Here is a 16224-nt window from a genome sequence, read left to right as displayed (position 1 = left end):
CTCCCCATGGTCAGGGAAGTGATTTCTCAGACTTCCCCGAACACGGAACTCCTGTAACTGAAGAGAGATGCGTGGAGTTGTCTCTCGAGCTTGCCCACGCACTGACAATTGTTCCGGAATCATGAGCGTGGGGATATTCCACCAACGGTCGGCAGCGCGTGGCTTCAAAGGGAATGCCTAAGCTCGTCTCCCCTGAGGGTTTTCCTAATATCTCTGTGGCAGGGAATGCTAGGGGGGTTTGCAGGATATCCCACTGACAAAGGCTGCCTCCCCAAGGTCAGGAAGGTATTTCTCGGCTTCCCCGAACAGGGAACACCTGTGACTGAATAGAGCTGCGTGGAGTTGTCTCTCGAGCTCCCCCAAGCACTGACAATGGTTCCGGAATCCTGAGCGTGGGGAGCTTCCACCAACGGTCGGCAGCGGGTGGGTTCAAACGGAATGCCTAAGCTCATGTACCCTGAGGATTTTCCTACTGTCGTGGGCCAGGGAATGCTAGGGGGGTTTGCAGGATATATCAGTGTCAGAGGCTGCCTCCACAAGGTCAGCGAATTTATTTCTTGGACTTCCCCGAACAAGGACAACTGTGACTGAAGAAAGCTGCGTGGAGTTGTCTCGCGTGCTCCCCCACGCTCTGAAAATTGTTACGGAATCCTGAGAGTTGGGAGGTTCCACCAAAGGTCGGCAACGCGTTGGTTCTAACGGAATGCATAAGCTCGTCTTCCCTGAGGGATTTACTAATGTCTTTGTGCCAGGGAATGCTAGGGGTGATTGCAGGATATCCCAGTGTCAAAGGATGCCTCCCCAAGTTCAGAGAAGGTATTTCTCAGTCTTCCCCGAACAGGGAAAACCTGTGACTGAAGAGAGCTCCGTGGAGTTCTCTCTCGAGCTCCCCCACGCACTGACAATGTTTCCGGAATCCTGAGCATGGGGAGGTTCCACCAACGGTCGGCAGCTCGTGGGTTCTAACGGACTGCATAAGCTCGTCTCCCCTGAGGGTTTTCCTAATGTCTCTGTGCCAGGGAATGCTGAGGGGTTTGCAGGATATCCCAGTGACAGAGGCTGTCTCCCCAAGGTCAGGGAAGTTATTTCTCTGACTTCCCCGAACAGGGAACACCTGTGACTGAAGAGAGCTGCGTGGAGTTGTCTCTCGAGCTCCCCCAAGCACTGACAATTGTTCCGGAATCTTGAGCGTGGGGAGGTTCCACCAACGGTCGGCAGCGCGTGGGTTCTAACGGATTGCCTACGCTCGTCTCCCCTGAGGGTTTTCCTAATGTCTCTGTGCTAGGGAATGCTAGGTGTGTTTGCAGGATATCCCAGTGACAGACGCTGCCTCCCCAAGGTCAGGGAAGATATTTGTCGGACTTCCCCGTATAGGGATCACCTGTGACTGAAGAGAGCTTCGTGGAGTTGTCTCTCGACCTCCCCCACCCACTGACAATGGTTCCGGAATGCTGAGCGTGGGGAGGTTCCTCCAACGGTCGGAAGCGCGTGGGTTCTAACGGAATGCCTAAGCTCGTCCCCCATGAGGGTTTTCCTAATATCTCTGTGCCAGGGAATGCTAGGGTTGATTGCAGGATATCCCAGTGTCAGAGGCTGCCTCCACAAGGTCAGCGAAGTTATTTCTCGAACTTCCCCGAACAAGGACAACTGTGACTGAAGAGAGCTGCGTGGAGTTGTCTCTCGTGCTCCCCCACTCTCTGACAATCGTAACGGAATCCTGAGAGGGGGGAGGTTCCAAAAACTGTCGGCAACGCGTTGGCTCTAACGGAATGCCTAATCTCGTCTTCCCGGAGGTTTTTCCTAAATTCTTTCTGCCAGGGAATGCTAGGTTTGATTGCAGGATATCCCAAGGTCAGAGGCTGCCTCCCCGAGGTCAGGGAATGTATTTCTCGCACTTCCCCGAACAGGGAACACCTGTGGCTGAAGAGAGCTGCGTCGAGTTGTCTCTCGAGCTCCCCCACGCACTGAAAATGGTTCCGGAATCCTGAGCATGGGGAGGTTCCACCCACGGTCGGCAGCGCGTGGGTTCTAACGGAATGCCTAAGCTCCTCTCCCCTGAGGTTTTTCCTAATGTCTCTGTGCCAGGGAATGCTAGGGGGGTTTGCAGGATATCCCAGTGACAGAGGCTGCCTCCCCAAGTTCAGTGAAGGTATTTCTCGGACTTCCCCGATCAGGGAACACCTGTGACTGAAGAGAGCTGCGTGGAGTTGTCTCTCGAGCTCCCCCACGCACTGACAATGGTTCCGGAATCCTGAGCGTGCGGAGGTTCCACCAACGGTCGGCAGCGCGTGGGTTCAAACGGAATGCCTAAGCTCGTCTCCCCTTAGGGTTTTCCTAATATCTCTGTGCCAGGGAATGCTAAGGCGGTTTGCAGGGTATCCCAGTGACAGAGGCTTCCTCCCCACGGTCAGGGAATGTATTTGACGGGCTTCCCCGTACTTGGATCACCTGTGACTGAAGAGAGCTGCGTGGAGTTGTCTCTCGAGCTCCTCCACGCACTGACAATGGTTCCTGAATACTGAGCGTAGGGAGATTCCACCAACGGTCGGAAGCGCGTGGGTTCTAACGGAATGCCTAAGCTCGTCCCCCATGAGGGTTTTCCTAATGTCTCTGTGTCAGGGAATGCTAGGGTTGATTGCAGGATATCCCAGTGTCAGAGGCTGCCTCCACAAGGTCAGCGAAATTATTTCTCGGACTTCCCCGAACAAGGACAACTGTGACTGAAGGGAGCTGCCTGGAGTTGTCTCTCGTGCTCCCCCACGCTCGGACAATCGTTACGGAATCCTGAGAGGTGGGAGGTTCCAAAAACTGTCGGCAACGCGTTGGCTCTAACGGAATGCCTAAGCACATCTACCCTGAGGATTTTCCTCCTGTCTCTGTTCCAGGGAATGCAAGGGGGCTTTGTAGGATATCCCAGTGACAAAGGCTGCCTCCACAAGGTCAGGGAAGGTATTTCTCGGACTTCCCCGAACAGGGAACACCTGTGACTGAAGAGAGCTGCGTGGTTTTCCTAATGTCTCTGTGCCAGGGAATGGTAGGTGGGTTTGCAGGGCATCCCAGTGACAGAGGCTGCCTCCCCATGTTCAGTGAAGTGATTTCTCAGACTTCCCCGAACACGGAACTCCTGTAACTGAAGAGAGATGCGTGGAGTTGTCTCTCGAGCTTGCCCACGCACTGACAATTGTTCTGGAATCATGAGCGTGGGGATATTCCACCAACGGTCGGCAGCGCGTGGCTTCAAAGGGAATGCCTAAGCTCGTCTCCCCTGAGGGTTTTCCTAATATCTCTGTGGCAGGGAATGCTAGGGGGGTTTGCAGGATATCCCACTGACAAAGGCTGCCTCCCCAAGGTCAGGAAGGTATTTCTCGGCTTCCCCGAACAGGGAACACCTGTGACTGAAGAGAGCTGCGTGGAGTTGTCTCTCGAGCTCCCCCAAGCACTGACAATGGTTCCGGAATCCTGAGCGTGGGGAGCTTCCACCAACGGTCGGCCTCGGGTGGGTTCAAACGGAATGCCTAAGCTCATGTACCCTGAGGATTTTCCTACTGTCGTGGGCCAGGGAATGCTAGGGGGGTTTGCAGGATATATCAGTGTCAGAGGCTGCCTCCACAAGGTCAGCGAATTTATTTCTTGGACTTCCCCGAACAAGGACAACTGTGACTGAAGAAAGCTGCGTGGAGTTGTCTCGCGTGCTCCCCCACGCTCTGAAAATTGTTACGGAATCCTGAGAGTGGGGAGGTTCCACCAAAGGTCGGCAACGCGTTGGTTCTAACGGAATGCATAAGCTCGTCTTCACTGAGGTATTTACTAATGTCTTTGTGCCAGGGAATGCTAGGGGTGATTGCAGGATATCCCAGTGTCAAAGGATGCCTCCCCAAGTTCAGAGAAGGTATTTCTCAGTCTTCCCCGAACAGGGAACACCTGTGACTGAAGAGAGCTCCGTGGAGTTCTCTCTCGAGCTGCCCCACGCACTGACAATGTTTCCGGAATCCTGAGCATGGGGAGGTTCCACCAACGGTCGGCAGCTCGTGGGTTCTAACGGACTGCGTAAGCTCGTCTCCCCTGAGGGTTTTCCTAATGTCTCTGTGCCAGGGAATGCTGAGGGGTTTGCAGGATATCCCAGTGACAGAGGCTGCCTCCCCAAGGTCAGGGAAGTTATTTCTCTGACTTCCCCGAACAGGGAACACCTGTGACTGAAGAGAGCTGCGTGGAGTTGTCTCTCGAGCTCCCCCAAGCACTGACAATTGTTCCGGAATCTTGAGCGTGGGGAGGTTCCACCAACGGTCGGCAGCGCGTGGGTTCTAACGGATTGCCTACGCTCGTCTCCCCTGAGGGTTTTCCTAATGTCTCTGTGCTAGGGAATGCTAGGTGTGTTTGCAGGATATCCCAGTGAAAGACGCTGCCTCCCCAAGGTCAGGGAAGATATTTGTCGGACTTCCCCGTATAGGGATCACCTGTGACTGAAGAGAGCTTCGTGGAGTTGTCTCTCGACCTCCCCCACCCACTGACAATGGTTCCGGAATGCTGAGCGTGGGGAGGTTCCTCCAACGGTCGGAAGCGCGTGGGTTCTAACGGAATGCCTAAGCTCGTCCCCCATGAGGGTTTTCCTAATATCTCTGTGCCAGGGAATGCTAGGGTTGATTGCAGGATATCCCAGTGTCAGAGGCTGCCTCCACAAGGTCAGCGAAGTTATTTCTCGAACTTCCCCGAACAAGGACAACTGTGACTGAAGAGAGCTGCGTGGAGTTGTCTCTCGTGCTCCCCCACTCTCTGACAATCGTTACGGAATCCTGAGAGGGGGGAGGTTCCAAAAACTGTCGGCAACGCGTTGGCTCTAACGGAATGCCTAATCTCGTCTTCCCGGAGGTTTTTCCTAAATTCTTTCTGCCAGGGAATGCTAGGTTTGATTGCAGGATATCCCAAGGTCAGAGGCTGCCTCCCCAAGGTCAGGGAAGGTATTTCTCGCACTTCCCCGAACAGGGAACAACTGTGGCTGAAGAGAGCTGCGTCGAGTTGTCTCTCGAGCTCCCCCATGCACTGAAAATGGTTCCGGAATCCTGATCATGGGGAGGTTCCACCAACGGTCGGCAGCGCGTGGGTTCTAACGGAATGCCTAAGCTCCTCTCCCCTGAGGATTTTCCAAATGTCTCTGTGCCAGGGAATGCTAGGGGGGTTTGCAGGATATCCCAGTGACAGAGGCTGCCTCCCCAAGTTCAGTGAAGGTTTTTCTCAGTCTTCCCCGAACAGGGAACACCTGTGACTGAAGAGAGCTGCGTGGAGTTGTCTCTCGAGCTCCCCCACGCACTGACAATGGTTCCGGAATCCTGAGCGTGGGGAGGTTCCACCAACGGTCGGCAGCGCGTGGGTTCAAACGGAATGCCTAAGCTCATCTACCCTGAGGATTTTCCAACACTCTCTGTGCCAGGGAATGCTAGGGGGGTTTGCAGGATATCCCAGTGACAGAGGCTGCCTCCCCAAGGTCATGGAATGTATTTCTCGGACTTCCCCGAATAGGGAACACCTGTGACTGAAGAGAGCTGCGTGGAGTTGTCTCTCGAGCTCCCCCACGCACTGACAATGGTTCCAGACTCCTGAGCGTGGGGAGGTTCCACCAACGGTCGGCAGCGCATGGGTTCTAACGGAATGACTATGCTCTTCTCCCCTGAGGGTTTTCCTAATGTCTCTGGGCCTGGGAAACCTAGTGGGGTTTGCAGGATATCCCAGTGACAGAGGCTGCCTCCCGAAGGTCAGGGAAGGTATTTCTCGGACTTCCCCGAACAGGGAACACCTGTGACTGAAGAGAGCTGCGTGGAGTTGTCTCTCGATCTCCCCCAAGCACTGACAATTGTTCCGGAATCCTGAGCGTGGGGAGGTTCCACCAACGGTCGGCAGCGCGTGGGTGCTAACGGATTGCCTAAGCACGTCTCCACTGAGGGTTTTCCTAATGTCTCTGTGCCAGGGAATGCTAGGGGGGCTGGCATGATATCCCAGTGACAGAGGCTGCCTGCACAAGGTCAGCGAAGTTATTTCTCGGACTTCCCTGAACAAGGACAACTGTGACTGAAGAGAGCTGCGTGGAGTTGTCTCTCGTGCTCCCCCACGCTCTGACAATCGTTACGGAATCCTGAGAGGGCGGAGGTTCCTCAAACTGTCGGCAACGCGTTGGCTCTAACGGAATTCCTAAGCTCGTCTCCCCTGAGGTTTTCCCTAATGTCTCTGAGCCAGGGAATGCTAGGGTTATTTGCAGGATATCCCAGTGACAGAGGCTGCCTCCCCAAGGTCAGGGAAGCTATTTCTCGGACTTCCCCGAACAGGGAACACATGTGACTGAAGAGAGCTGCGTGGTGTCCCTAATGTCTCTTTGCCAGGGTATTCTAGGTGTGATTGCAGGATATCCCAAGGTCAGAGGCTGCCTCCCCAAAGTCAGGTAAGGTATTCCTAGGAATTCCCCGAACACGGAACTCCTGTAACTTAAGAGAGATTCGTGGAATTGTCTCTCGAGCTTCCCCACGCACTGACAATGGTTCCGGAATACTGAGTGTCGGGAGGTTCCACCAACGGTCGGCAGCGCGTGGGTTCTTGCGGAATGCCTAACCTCATCTCCCCTGAGGGTTTTCCTAATGCCTCTGTGCCAGGGAATGCTTGGGGGGTTTTCAGGATATCCCAGTGACAGAGGCTGCCTCCCCAAGGTCAGGGAAGCTCTTTCTCGGACTTCCCCGAACAGGGAACACCTGTGACTGAAGAGAGCTGCGTGGAGTTGTCTCTCGAGCTACCCCACGCACTGACAATGGTTCCGGAATCCTTAGCGTGGGGAGTTTCCACCAACGGTCGACAGCGGATGGGTTCTAACGGAATGCTTAAGCTCGTCTCCCCTGAGGGTTTTCCTAATGTCTCTGTGCAGGGAATGCTAGGATGGTTTGCAGGATATCCCAGTGACAGAGGCTGCCTCCCCAAGGTCAGGGAAGGTATTTCTCGGACTTCCCCGAACAGGGAACACCTGTGACTGAAGAGAGCTGCGTGGAGTTGTCTCTCGAGCTCCCCCACTGTCTGACATTGTTTCCGGAATCCTGAGCGTTGGGAGGTTCCACCAACGGTCGGCAGCACGTGGGTTCTAACGGAATACCTAAGCTCGTCTCCCCTGAGAGTTTTCCTAATGTCTCTGTGCCAGGGAATGCTAGGGGGGTTTGCAGGATATCTCTGTGACAGAGGCTGCATCCCCAAGGTCAGGAATGATATTTGTCGGACTTCCCCGTACAGGATTCACCTGTGACAGAAGAGAGCTGCGTGGAATTGTCTCTCGACCTCCCCCACGCACTGACAATGGTTCCGGAATGCTGAGCGTGGGGAGGTTCCACCAACGGTCGCTAGCGCATGGGTTCTAACGGAATACCTAAGCTCGTCCCCCATGATGGTTTTCCTAATATCTCTGTGCCAGGGAATGCTAGGGTTGATTGCAGGATATCCCAGTGTCAGAGGCTGCCTGCACAAGGTCAGCGAAGTTATTTCTCGGACTTCCCCGAACAAGGACAACTGTGACTGAAGAGAGCTGCGTGGAGTTGTCTCTCGTGCTCCCCCACGCTCTGACAATCGTTACGAAATCCTGAGAGGGCGGAGGTTCCTCAAACTGTCGGCAACGCGTTTGCTCTAACGGAATTCCTAATCTCGTCTTCCCTGAGGATTTTCCTAATTTCTTTGTGCCAGGGAATGCTAGGGGTGATTACAGGATATCCCAGTGTCAGAGGCTGCCTCCCCAAGGTCAGGGAAGTTATTTCTCGGACTTCCCTGAACATGGAACAACTGTGACTGAAGAGAGCTGCGTGGAGTTGTCTCTCGAGCTCCCCCACGCACTGACAATGGTTCCGGAATCCTTAGCGTGGGGAGGTTCCACCAACGGTCGACAGCGCGTGGGTTCTAACGGAATGCCTAAGCTCGTCTCCCCTGAGATTTTTCCTAATGTCTCTGTGCCAGGGAATGCTAGGGGGATTTGCAGGATATCCCAGTGACAGAGGCTGCCTCCCCAAGGTCAGGGAATCTATTTCTCGGACTTCCCTGAAATGGGAACACCTGTGACTGAAGAGAGCTGCGTGGAATTGTCTCTCGAGCTCCCCCACGCACTGACAATGGTTCCGGAATCCTTAGCGTGGGGAGGTTCCACCAACGGTCGACAGCGCATGGGTTCTTTCGGAATGCTTAAGCTCGTCTTCCCTGAGGGTTTTCCTAATGTCTCTGTGCCAGGGAATGCTAGGAGGGTTTGCAGGATATCCCAGTGACAGAGACTGCCTCCCCAAGTCAGGGAAGGTATTTCTCGGACTTCCCCGAACAGGGAACACCTGTGACTGAAGAGAGCTGCGTGGAGTTATCTCTCGAGCTCCCCCACGCACTGAAATTATTTCCGAAATCCTGAGCGTGGGGAGGTTCCACCAACGGTCGGCAGCGCGTGGGTTCTAACGGAATGCCTAAGCTCGTCTACCCTGAGAGTTTTCCTAATGTCTCTGTGCCAGGGAATGCTAGGGGGGTTTGCAGGATATCCCTGTGACAGAGGCTGCCTCCCCAAGGTCAGGGAAGGTATTTCTCGGACTTCCCCGAACAGGGAACACCTGTGACTGAAGAGAGCTCCGTGGAGTTCTCTCTCGAGCTCCCCCACGCACTGACAATGGTTCCGGAATCCTGGGCGTGGGGAGGATCCACCAAATGTCGGTAGCGCGTGGGTTCTAACGGAATGCCTAAGCTCGTCTCCCCTGAGGGTTTTCCTAATGTCTCTGTGCCAGGGAATGCTAGGGGGGTTTGCAGGATATCCCAGTGACAGAGGCTGCCTCCCCAAGGTCAGGGAAGGTATTTCTCGGACTTCCCCGAACAGGGAACACCTGTGACTGAAGAGAGCTGCGTGGAGTTGTCTCTCGAGCTCCCCCACGCACTGACAATGGTTCCGGAATCCTGAGCGTGGGGAGGATCCACCAAAGGTCGGTAGCGCGTGGGGTCTAACGAAATGCCTAAGCTCGTCTCCCCTGAGGGTTTTCCTAATGTCTCTGTGCCAGGGAATGCTAGGGGGGTTTGCAGGATATCCCAGTGACAGAGGCTGCCTCCCCAAGTTCAGTGAAGGTTTTTGTCAGTCTTCCCCGAACAGGGAACACCTGTGACTGAAGAGAGCTGCGTGGAGTTGTCTCTCGAGCTCCCCCACGCACTGACAATGGTTCCGGAATCCTGAGCGTGGGGAGGTTCCACCAACGGTCGGCAGCGCGTGGGTTCTAACAGAAGGCCTAAGCTCGTCTCCCCTGAGGGTTTTCCTAATGTCTCTGTGCCAGGGAATGCTAGGGGGGTTTGCAGGATATCCCAGTGACAGAGGCTGCCTCCCCAAGTTCAGGGAAGGTATTTCTCGGACTTCCCCGAACAGGGAACACCTGTGACTGAAGAGAGCTGCGTGAAGATGTCTCTCGAGCTCCCACACGCATTGACAATTGTTCCGGAATCCTGAGCGTGGGGAGGTTCCACCAACGTTCGGCAGCGCGTGGGTTCAAAAGGAATGCCTAAGCTCATCTACCCTGAGGATTTTCCAACTCTCTCTGTGCCAGGGAATGCTAGGGGGGTTTGCAGGATATCCCAGTGACAGAGGCTGCCTCCCCAAGGTCATGGAATGTATTTCCCGGACTTCCCCGAATAGGGAACACCTGTGACTGAAGAGAGCTGCGTGGAGTTGTCTCCCGAGCTCCCCCACGCACTGACAATGGTCCCGGAATCCTTAGAGTGGGGAGGTTCCACCAACGGTCGACAGCGCGTGGGTTCTAACGGAATGCCTAAGCTCGTCTCCCCTGAGGTTTTTCCTAATGTCTCTGTGCCAGGGAATGCTAGGGGTATTTGCAGGATATCCCAGTGACAGAGGCTGCCTCCCCAAGGTCAGGGAAGCTATTTCTCGGACTTCCCCGAACAGGGAACACATGTGACTGAAGAGAGCTGCGTGGAGTTGTCTCTCGAGATCCCCCACGCACTGACAATGGTTCCGGAATCCTGAGCGTGGGGAGGTTCCACCAACGGTCGGCAGCGCGTGGGTTCTAACGGAATGCCTAAGCTCGTCTCCCCTGAGGGTTTTCCTAATGTCTCTGTGCCAGGGAATGCTAGGGGGGTTTACATGATATCCCAGTGACAGAGGCTGCCTCCCCAAGGTCAGGGAATCTCTTTCTCGGACTTCCCCGAACAGGGAACACCTGTGACTGAAGAGAGATGCTTGGAGTTGTCTCTCGAGCTCCCACACGCACTGACAATTGTTATGGTATACTGAGCGTGGGGAGGTTCCACCAACGGTCGGCAGCGCGTGGGTTCTTACGGAATGCCTAATCTCATCTCCCCTGAGGGTTTTCCTAATGACTCTTTGCCAGGGAATGCTAGGGGGGTTTTCAGGATATCCCAGTGACAGAGGCTGCCTCCCCAAGGTCAGGGAAGCTCTTTCTCGGACTTCCCCGAACAGGGAACACCTGTGACTGAAGAGAGCTTCGTGGAGTTGTCTCTCGAGCTACCCCACGCACTGACAATGGTTCCGGAATCCTAAGCGTGGGGAGGTTCCACCAACGGTCGACAGCGCATGGGTTCTAACGGAATGCTTAAGCTCGTCTCCCCTGAGGATTTTCCTAATGTCTCTGTGCAGGGAATGCTAGGAGGTTTTGCAGGATATCCCAGTGACAGAGACTGCCTCCCCAAGGTCAGGGAAGGTATTTCTCGGACTTCCCCGAACAGGGAACACCTGTGACTGAAGAGAGCTGCGTGGAGTTGTCTCTCGACCTCCGCCACGCACTGACAATGGTTCCTGAATACTGAGCGTAGGGAGATTCCACCAACGGTCGGAAGCGCGTGGGTTCTAACGGAATGCATAAGCTCGTCCCCCGTGAGGGTTTTCCTAATGTCTCTGTGTCAGGGAATGCTAGGGTTGATTGCAGGATATCCCAGTGTCATAGGCTGCCTCCACAAGGTCAGCGAAATTATTTCTCGGACTTCCCCGAACAAGGACAACTGTGACTGAAGGGAGCTGCCTGGAGTTGTCTCTCATGCTCCCCCACGCTCGGACAATCGTTACGGAATCCTGAGAGTGGGGAGGTTCCAAAAACTGTCGGCAACGCGTTGGCTCTAACGGAATGCCTAAGCACATCTACCCTGAGGATTTTCCTCCTGTCTCTGTTCCAGGGAATGCAAGGGGGCTTTGTAGGATATCCCAGTGACAAAGGCTGCCTCCACAAGGTCAGGGAAGGTATTTTTCGGACTTCCCCGAACAGGGAACACCTGTGACTGAAGAGAGCTGCGTGGTTTTCCTAATGTCTCTGTGCCAGGGAATGGTAGGTGGGTTTGCAGGGCATCCCAGTGACAGAGGCTGCCTCCCCATGGTCAGGTAAGTGATTTCTCAGACTTCCCCGATCACGGAACTCCTGTAACTGAAGAGAGATGCGTGGAGTTGTCTCTCGAGCTTGCCCACGCACTGACAATTGTTCCGGAATCATGAGCGTGGGGATATTCCACCAACGGTCGGCAGCGCGTGGCTTCAAAGGGAATGCCTAAGCTCGTCTCCCCTGAGGGTTTTCCTAATATCTCTGTGGCAGGGAATGCTAGGGGGGTTTGCAGGATATCCCACTGACAAAGGCTGCCTCCCCAAAGTCAGGAAGGTATTTCTCGGCTTCCCCGAACAGGGAACACCTGTGACTAAAGAGAGCTGCGTGGAGTTGTCTCTCGAGCTCCCCCAAGCACTGACAATGGTTCCGGAATCCTGAGCGTGGGGAGCTTCCACCAACGGTCGGCAGCGGGTGGGTTCAAACGGAATGCCTAAGCTCATGTACCCTGAGGATTTTCCTACTTTCGTGGGCCAGGGAATGCTAGGGGGGTTTGCAGGATATCCCAGTGTCAGAGGCTGCCTCCACAAGGTCAGCGAATTTATTTCTTGGACTTCCCCGAACAAGGACAACTGTGACTGAAGAAAGCTGCGTGGAGTTGTCTCGCGTGCTCCCCCACGCTCTGAAAATTGTTACGGAATCCTGAGAGTGGGGAGGTTCCACCAAAGGTCGGCAACGCGTTGGTTCTAACGGAATGCCTAAGCTCGTCTTCCCTGAGGGATTTACTAATGTCTTTGTGCCAGGGAATGCTAGGGGTGATTGCAGGATATCCCAGTGTCAAAGGCTGCCTGCCCAAGTTCAGAGAAGGTATTTCTCAGTCTTCCCCGAACAGGGAACACCTGTGACTGAAGAGAGCTCCGTGGAGTTGTCTCTCGAGCTCCCCCACGCACTGACAATGTTTCCGGAATCCTGAGCATGGGGAGGTTCCACCAACGGTCGGCAGCGCGTGGGTTCTAACGGACTGCGTAAGCTCGTCTCCCCTGAGGGTTTTCCTAATGTCTCTGTGCCAGGGAATGCTGAGGGGTTTGCAGGATATCCCAGTGACAGAGGCTGCCTCCCCAAGGTCAGGGAAGGTATTTCTCTGACTTCCCCGAACAGGGAACACCTGTGACTGAAGAGAGCTGCGTGGAGTTGTCTCTCGAGCTCCCCCAAGCACTGAGAATTGTTCCGGAATCTTGAGCGTGGGGAGGTTCCACCAACGGTCGGCAGCGCGTGGGTTCTAACGGATTGCCTACGCTCGTCTCCCCTGAGGGTTTTCCTAATGTCTCTGTGCCAGGGAATGCTAGGTGTGTTTGCAGGATATCCCAGTGACAGAGGCTGCCTCCCCAAGGTCAGGGAAGATATTTGTCGGACTTCCCCGTATAGGGATCACCTGTGAGTGAAGAGAGCTGCGTGGAGTTGTCTCTCGACCTCCCCCACCCACTGACAATGGTTCCGGAATGCTGAGCGTGGGGAGGTTCCTCCAACGGTCGGAAGCGCTTGGGTTCTAACGGAATGCCTAAGCTCGTCCCCCATGAGGGTTTTCCTAATGTCTCTGTGCCAGGGAATGCTAGGGTTGATTGCAGGATATCCCAGTGTCAGAGGCTGCCTCCACAAGGTCAGCGAAGTTATTTCTCGAACTTCCCCGAACAAGGACAACTGTGACTGAAGAGAGCTGCGTGAAGTTGTCTCTCATGCTCCCCCACTCTCTGACAATCGTTACGGAATCCTGAGAGGGGGGAGGTTCCAAAAACTGTCGGCAACGCGTGGGTTCTAACGGAATGCCTAATCTCGTCTTCCCGGAGGGTTTTCCTAAATTCTTTCTGCCAGGGAATGCTAGGGGTGATTGCAGGATATCCCAGTGTCAGAGGCTGCCTCCCCAAGTTCAGGGAAGGTATTTCTCGGACTTCCCTGAACAGGGAACACCTGTGACTGAAGAGAGCTGCGTGGAGTTGTCTCTCGAGCTCCCCCACGCACTGGCAATGTTTCCGGAATCCTGAGCGTGGGGAGGATCCCCCAAAGGTCGGTAGAGCGTGGGTTCTAACGGAATGCCTAAGCTCGACTCCCCTGAGGGTTTTCCTAATGTCTCTGTGCCAGGGAATGCTAGGGGGGTTTGCAGGATATCCCAGTGACAGAGGCTGCCTCCCCAAGGTCAGGGAAGGTATTTCTCGGACTTCCCCGAACAGGGAACACCTGTGACTGAGGAGAGCTGCGTGGAGTTGTCTCTCGAGTTCCCCACGCACTGACAATGGTTCCAGGAATCCTGAGCGTGGTGAGGTTCCACCAACGGTCGGCAGCGCGTGGGTTCAAACGGAATGCCTAAGCTCATCTACCCTGAGGATTTTCCTACTGTCTCTGTGCCAGGGAATGCTAGGGGGGTTTGCAGGATATCCCAGTGACAAAGGCTGCCTCCCCAAGTTCAGGGAAGATATTTCTAGGACTTCCTCGAATAGGGAACACCTGTGACTGAAGAGAGCTGCGTGGAGTTGTCTCTCGAGCTCCCCCACGCACTGACAATTGTTCCGGAATCTTGAGCCTGGGGAGCTTCCACCAACGGTCGACAGTGCGTGGGTTCAAACGGAATGCCTAAGCTCATCTACCCTGAGAATTTTCCTACTGTCTCTGGGCCAGGGAATGCTAGGGGGATTTGCAGGATATCCCAGTGACATAGGCTGACTCCCCAAGTTTAGGGAAGGTATTTCTCTGACTTCCCCGAAAAGGGAACACTTGTGACTGGAGAGAGCTGCGTGGAGTTGTCTGTCGAGCTCCCCCAAGCACTGACAATTGTTCCGGAATCCTGAGCTTGGGGAGGTTCCAACAACGTTCGGCAGCGCGTGTGTTCTTACGGATTGCCTAAGCTCGTCTCCCCTTAGGGTTTTCCTAATGTCTCTGTGCCAGGGAATGCTAAGGCGGTTTGCAGGGTATCCCAGTGACAGAGGTTTCCTCCCCAATGTCAGGGAATGTATTTGACGGGCTTCCCCGTACTTGGATCACCTGTGACTGAAGAGAGCTGCGTGGAGTTGTCTCTCGAGCTCCTCCACGCACTGACAATGGTTCCGGAATACTGAGCGTAGGGATGTTCCACCAACGGTCGGAAGCGCGTGGGTTCTAACGGAATGCCTAAGCTCGCCCCCGTGAGGGTTTTCCTAATGTCTCTGTGCCAGGAAATGCTAGGGTTGATTGCAGGATATCCCAGTGTCAGAGGCTGCCTCCACAAGGTCAGCGAAATTATTTCTCGGACTTCCCCGAACAAGGACAACTGTGACTGAAGAGAGCTGCCTGGAATTGTCTCTCGTGCTCCCCCACGCTCGGACAATCGTCACGGAATCCTGAGAGGGGGGAGGTTCCAAAAACTGTCGGCAACGCGTTGGCTCTAACGGAATGCCTAAGCACATCTACCCTGAGGATTTTCCTAAATTCTTTCTGCCAGGGAATGCTAGGGGTTATTGCAGGATATCCCAGTGTCAGAGGCTGCCTACCCAAGGTCAGGGAAGGTATTTCTCGGACTTCCCCGAACAGGGAACACCTGTGACTGAAGAGAGCTGCGTGGAGTTGTCTTTCGAGCTCCCCCACGCACTGACAATGGTTCCGGAATCCTGAGCGTGGGGAGGATCCACCAAAGGTCGGTAGCGCGTGGGTTCTAAAGGAATGCCTAAGCTCGTCTCCCCTGAGGGTTTTCCTAATGTCTCTGTGCCAGGGAATGCTAGGGGTGTTTGCAGGATATCCCAGTGACAGAGGCTACCTCCCCAAGGTCAGGGAAGGTGTTTCTCGGACTTCCCCGAACAGGGAACACCTGTGACTGAAGAGAGCTGCGTGGAGTTGTCTCTCGACCTCCCCCACGCACTGACAATGGTTCCGGAATCCTGAGCCTGGGGAGCTTCCACCAACGGTCGGCAGTGCGTGGGTTCAAATGGAATGCCTAATTTAATCTACCCTGAGGATTTTCCTACTGTCTCTGGGCCAGGGAATGCTAGGGGGGTTTGCAGGATATCCCAGTGACATAGGCTGACTCCCCAAGGTAAGGGAAGGTATTTCTCAGACTTCCCCGAACAGGGAACACTTGTGACTGGAGAGAGTTGCGTGGAGTTGTCTCTCGAGCTCCCCCAAGCACTGACAATTGTTCCGGAATCCTGAGAGTGGGGAGGTTCCAAAAACTGTCGGCAACGCGTTGGCTCTAACGGAATGCCTAAGCACATCTACCCTGAGGATTTTCCTACTGTCTCTGTGCCAGGGAATGCAAGGGGGCTTTGCAGGATATCCCAGTGACAATGGCTGCCTCCACAAGGTCAGGGAAGGTATTTATCGGACTTCCCCGAACAGGGAACACCTGTGACTGAAGAGAGCTGCGTGGTTTTCCTAATGTCTCTGTGCCAGGGAATGCTAGGTGGGTTTGCAGGGTATCCCAGTGACAGAGGCTGCCTCCCCATGGTCAGGGAAGTGATTTCTCAGACTTCCCCGAACACGGAACTCCTGTAACTGAAGGGAGATGCGTGGAGTTGTCTCTCGAGCTTGCCCACGCACTGACAATTGTTCCGGAATCATGAGCGTGGGGATATTCCACCAACGGTCGGCAGTGCGTGGCTTCAAAGGGAATGCCTAAGCTCGTCTCCCCTGAGGGTTTTCCTAATGTCTCTGTGCCAGGGAATGCTAGGGGTGTTTGCAGGATATCCCACTGACAAAGGCTGCCTCCCCAAGGACAAGAAGGTATTTCTCGGACTTCCCCGAACAGGGAACACCTGTGACAGAAGAGAGCTGCGTGGAGTTGTCTCTCGAGCTCCCCCAAGCACTGACAATGGTTCCGGAATCCTGAGCGTGGGGAGCTTCCACCAACGGTCGGCAGCGGGTGGGTTAAAACGGAATGCCTAAGCTCATGTACCCT

The sequence above is a fragment of the Vicugna pacos genome, unplaced genomic scaffold, assembly GCF_048564905.1.
Source record: "Vicugna pacos unplaced genomic scaffold, VicPac4 SAC-SAT, whole genome shotgun sequence".
Lineage (NCBI taxonomy): Eukaryota > Metazoa > Chordata > Mammalia > Artiodactyla > Camelidae > Vicugna > Vicugna pacos.
Note: the sequence above shows the minus strand (reverse complement) of the source record.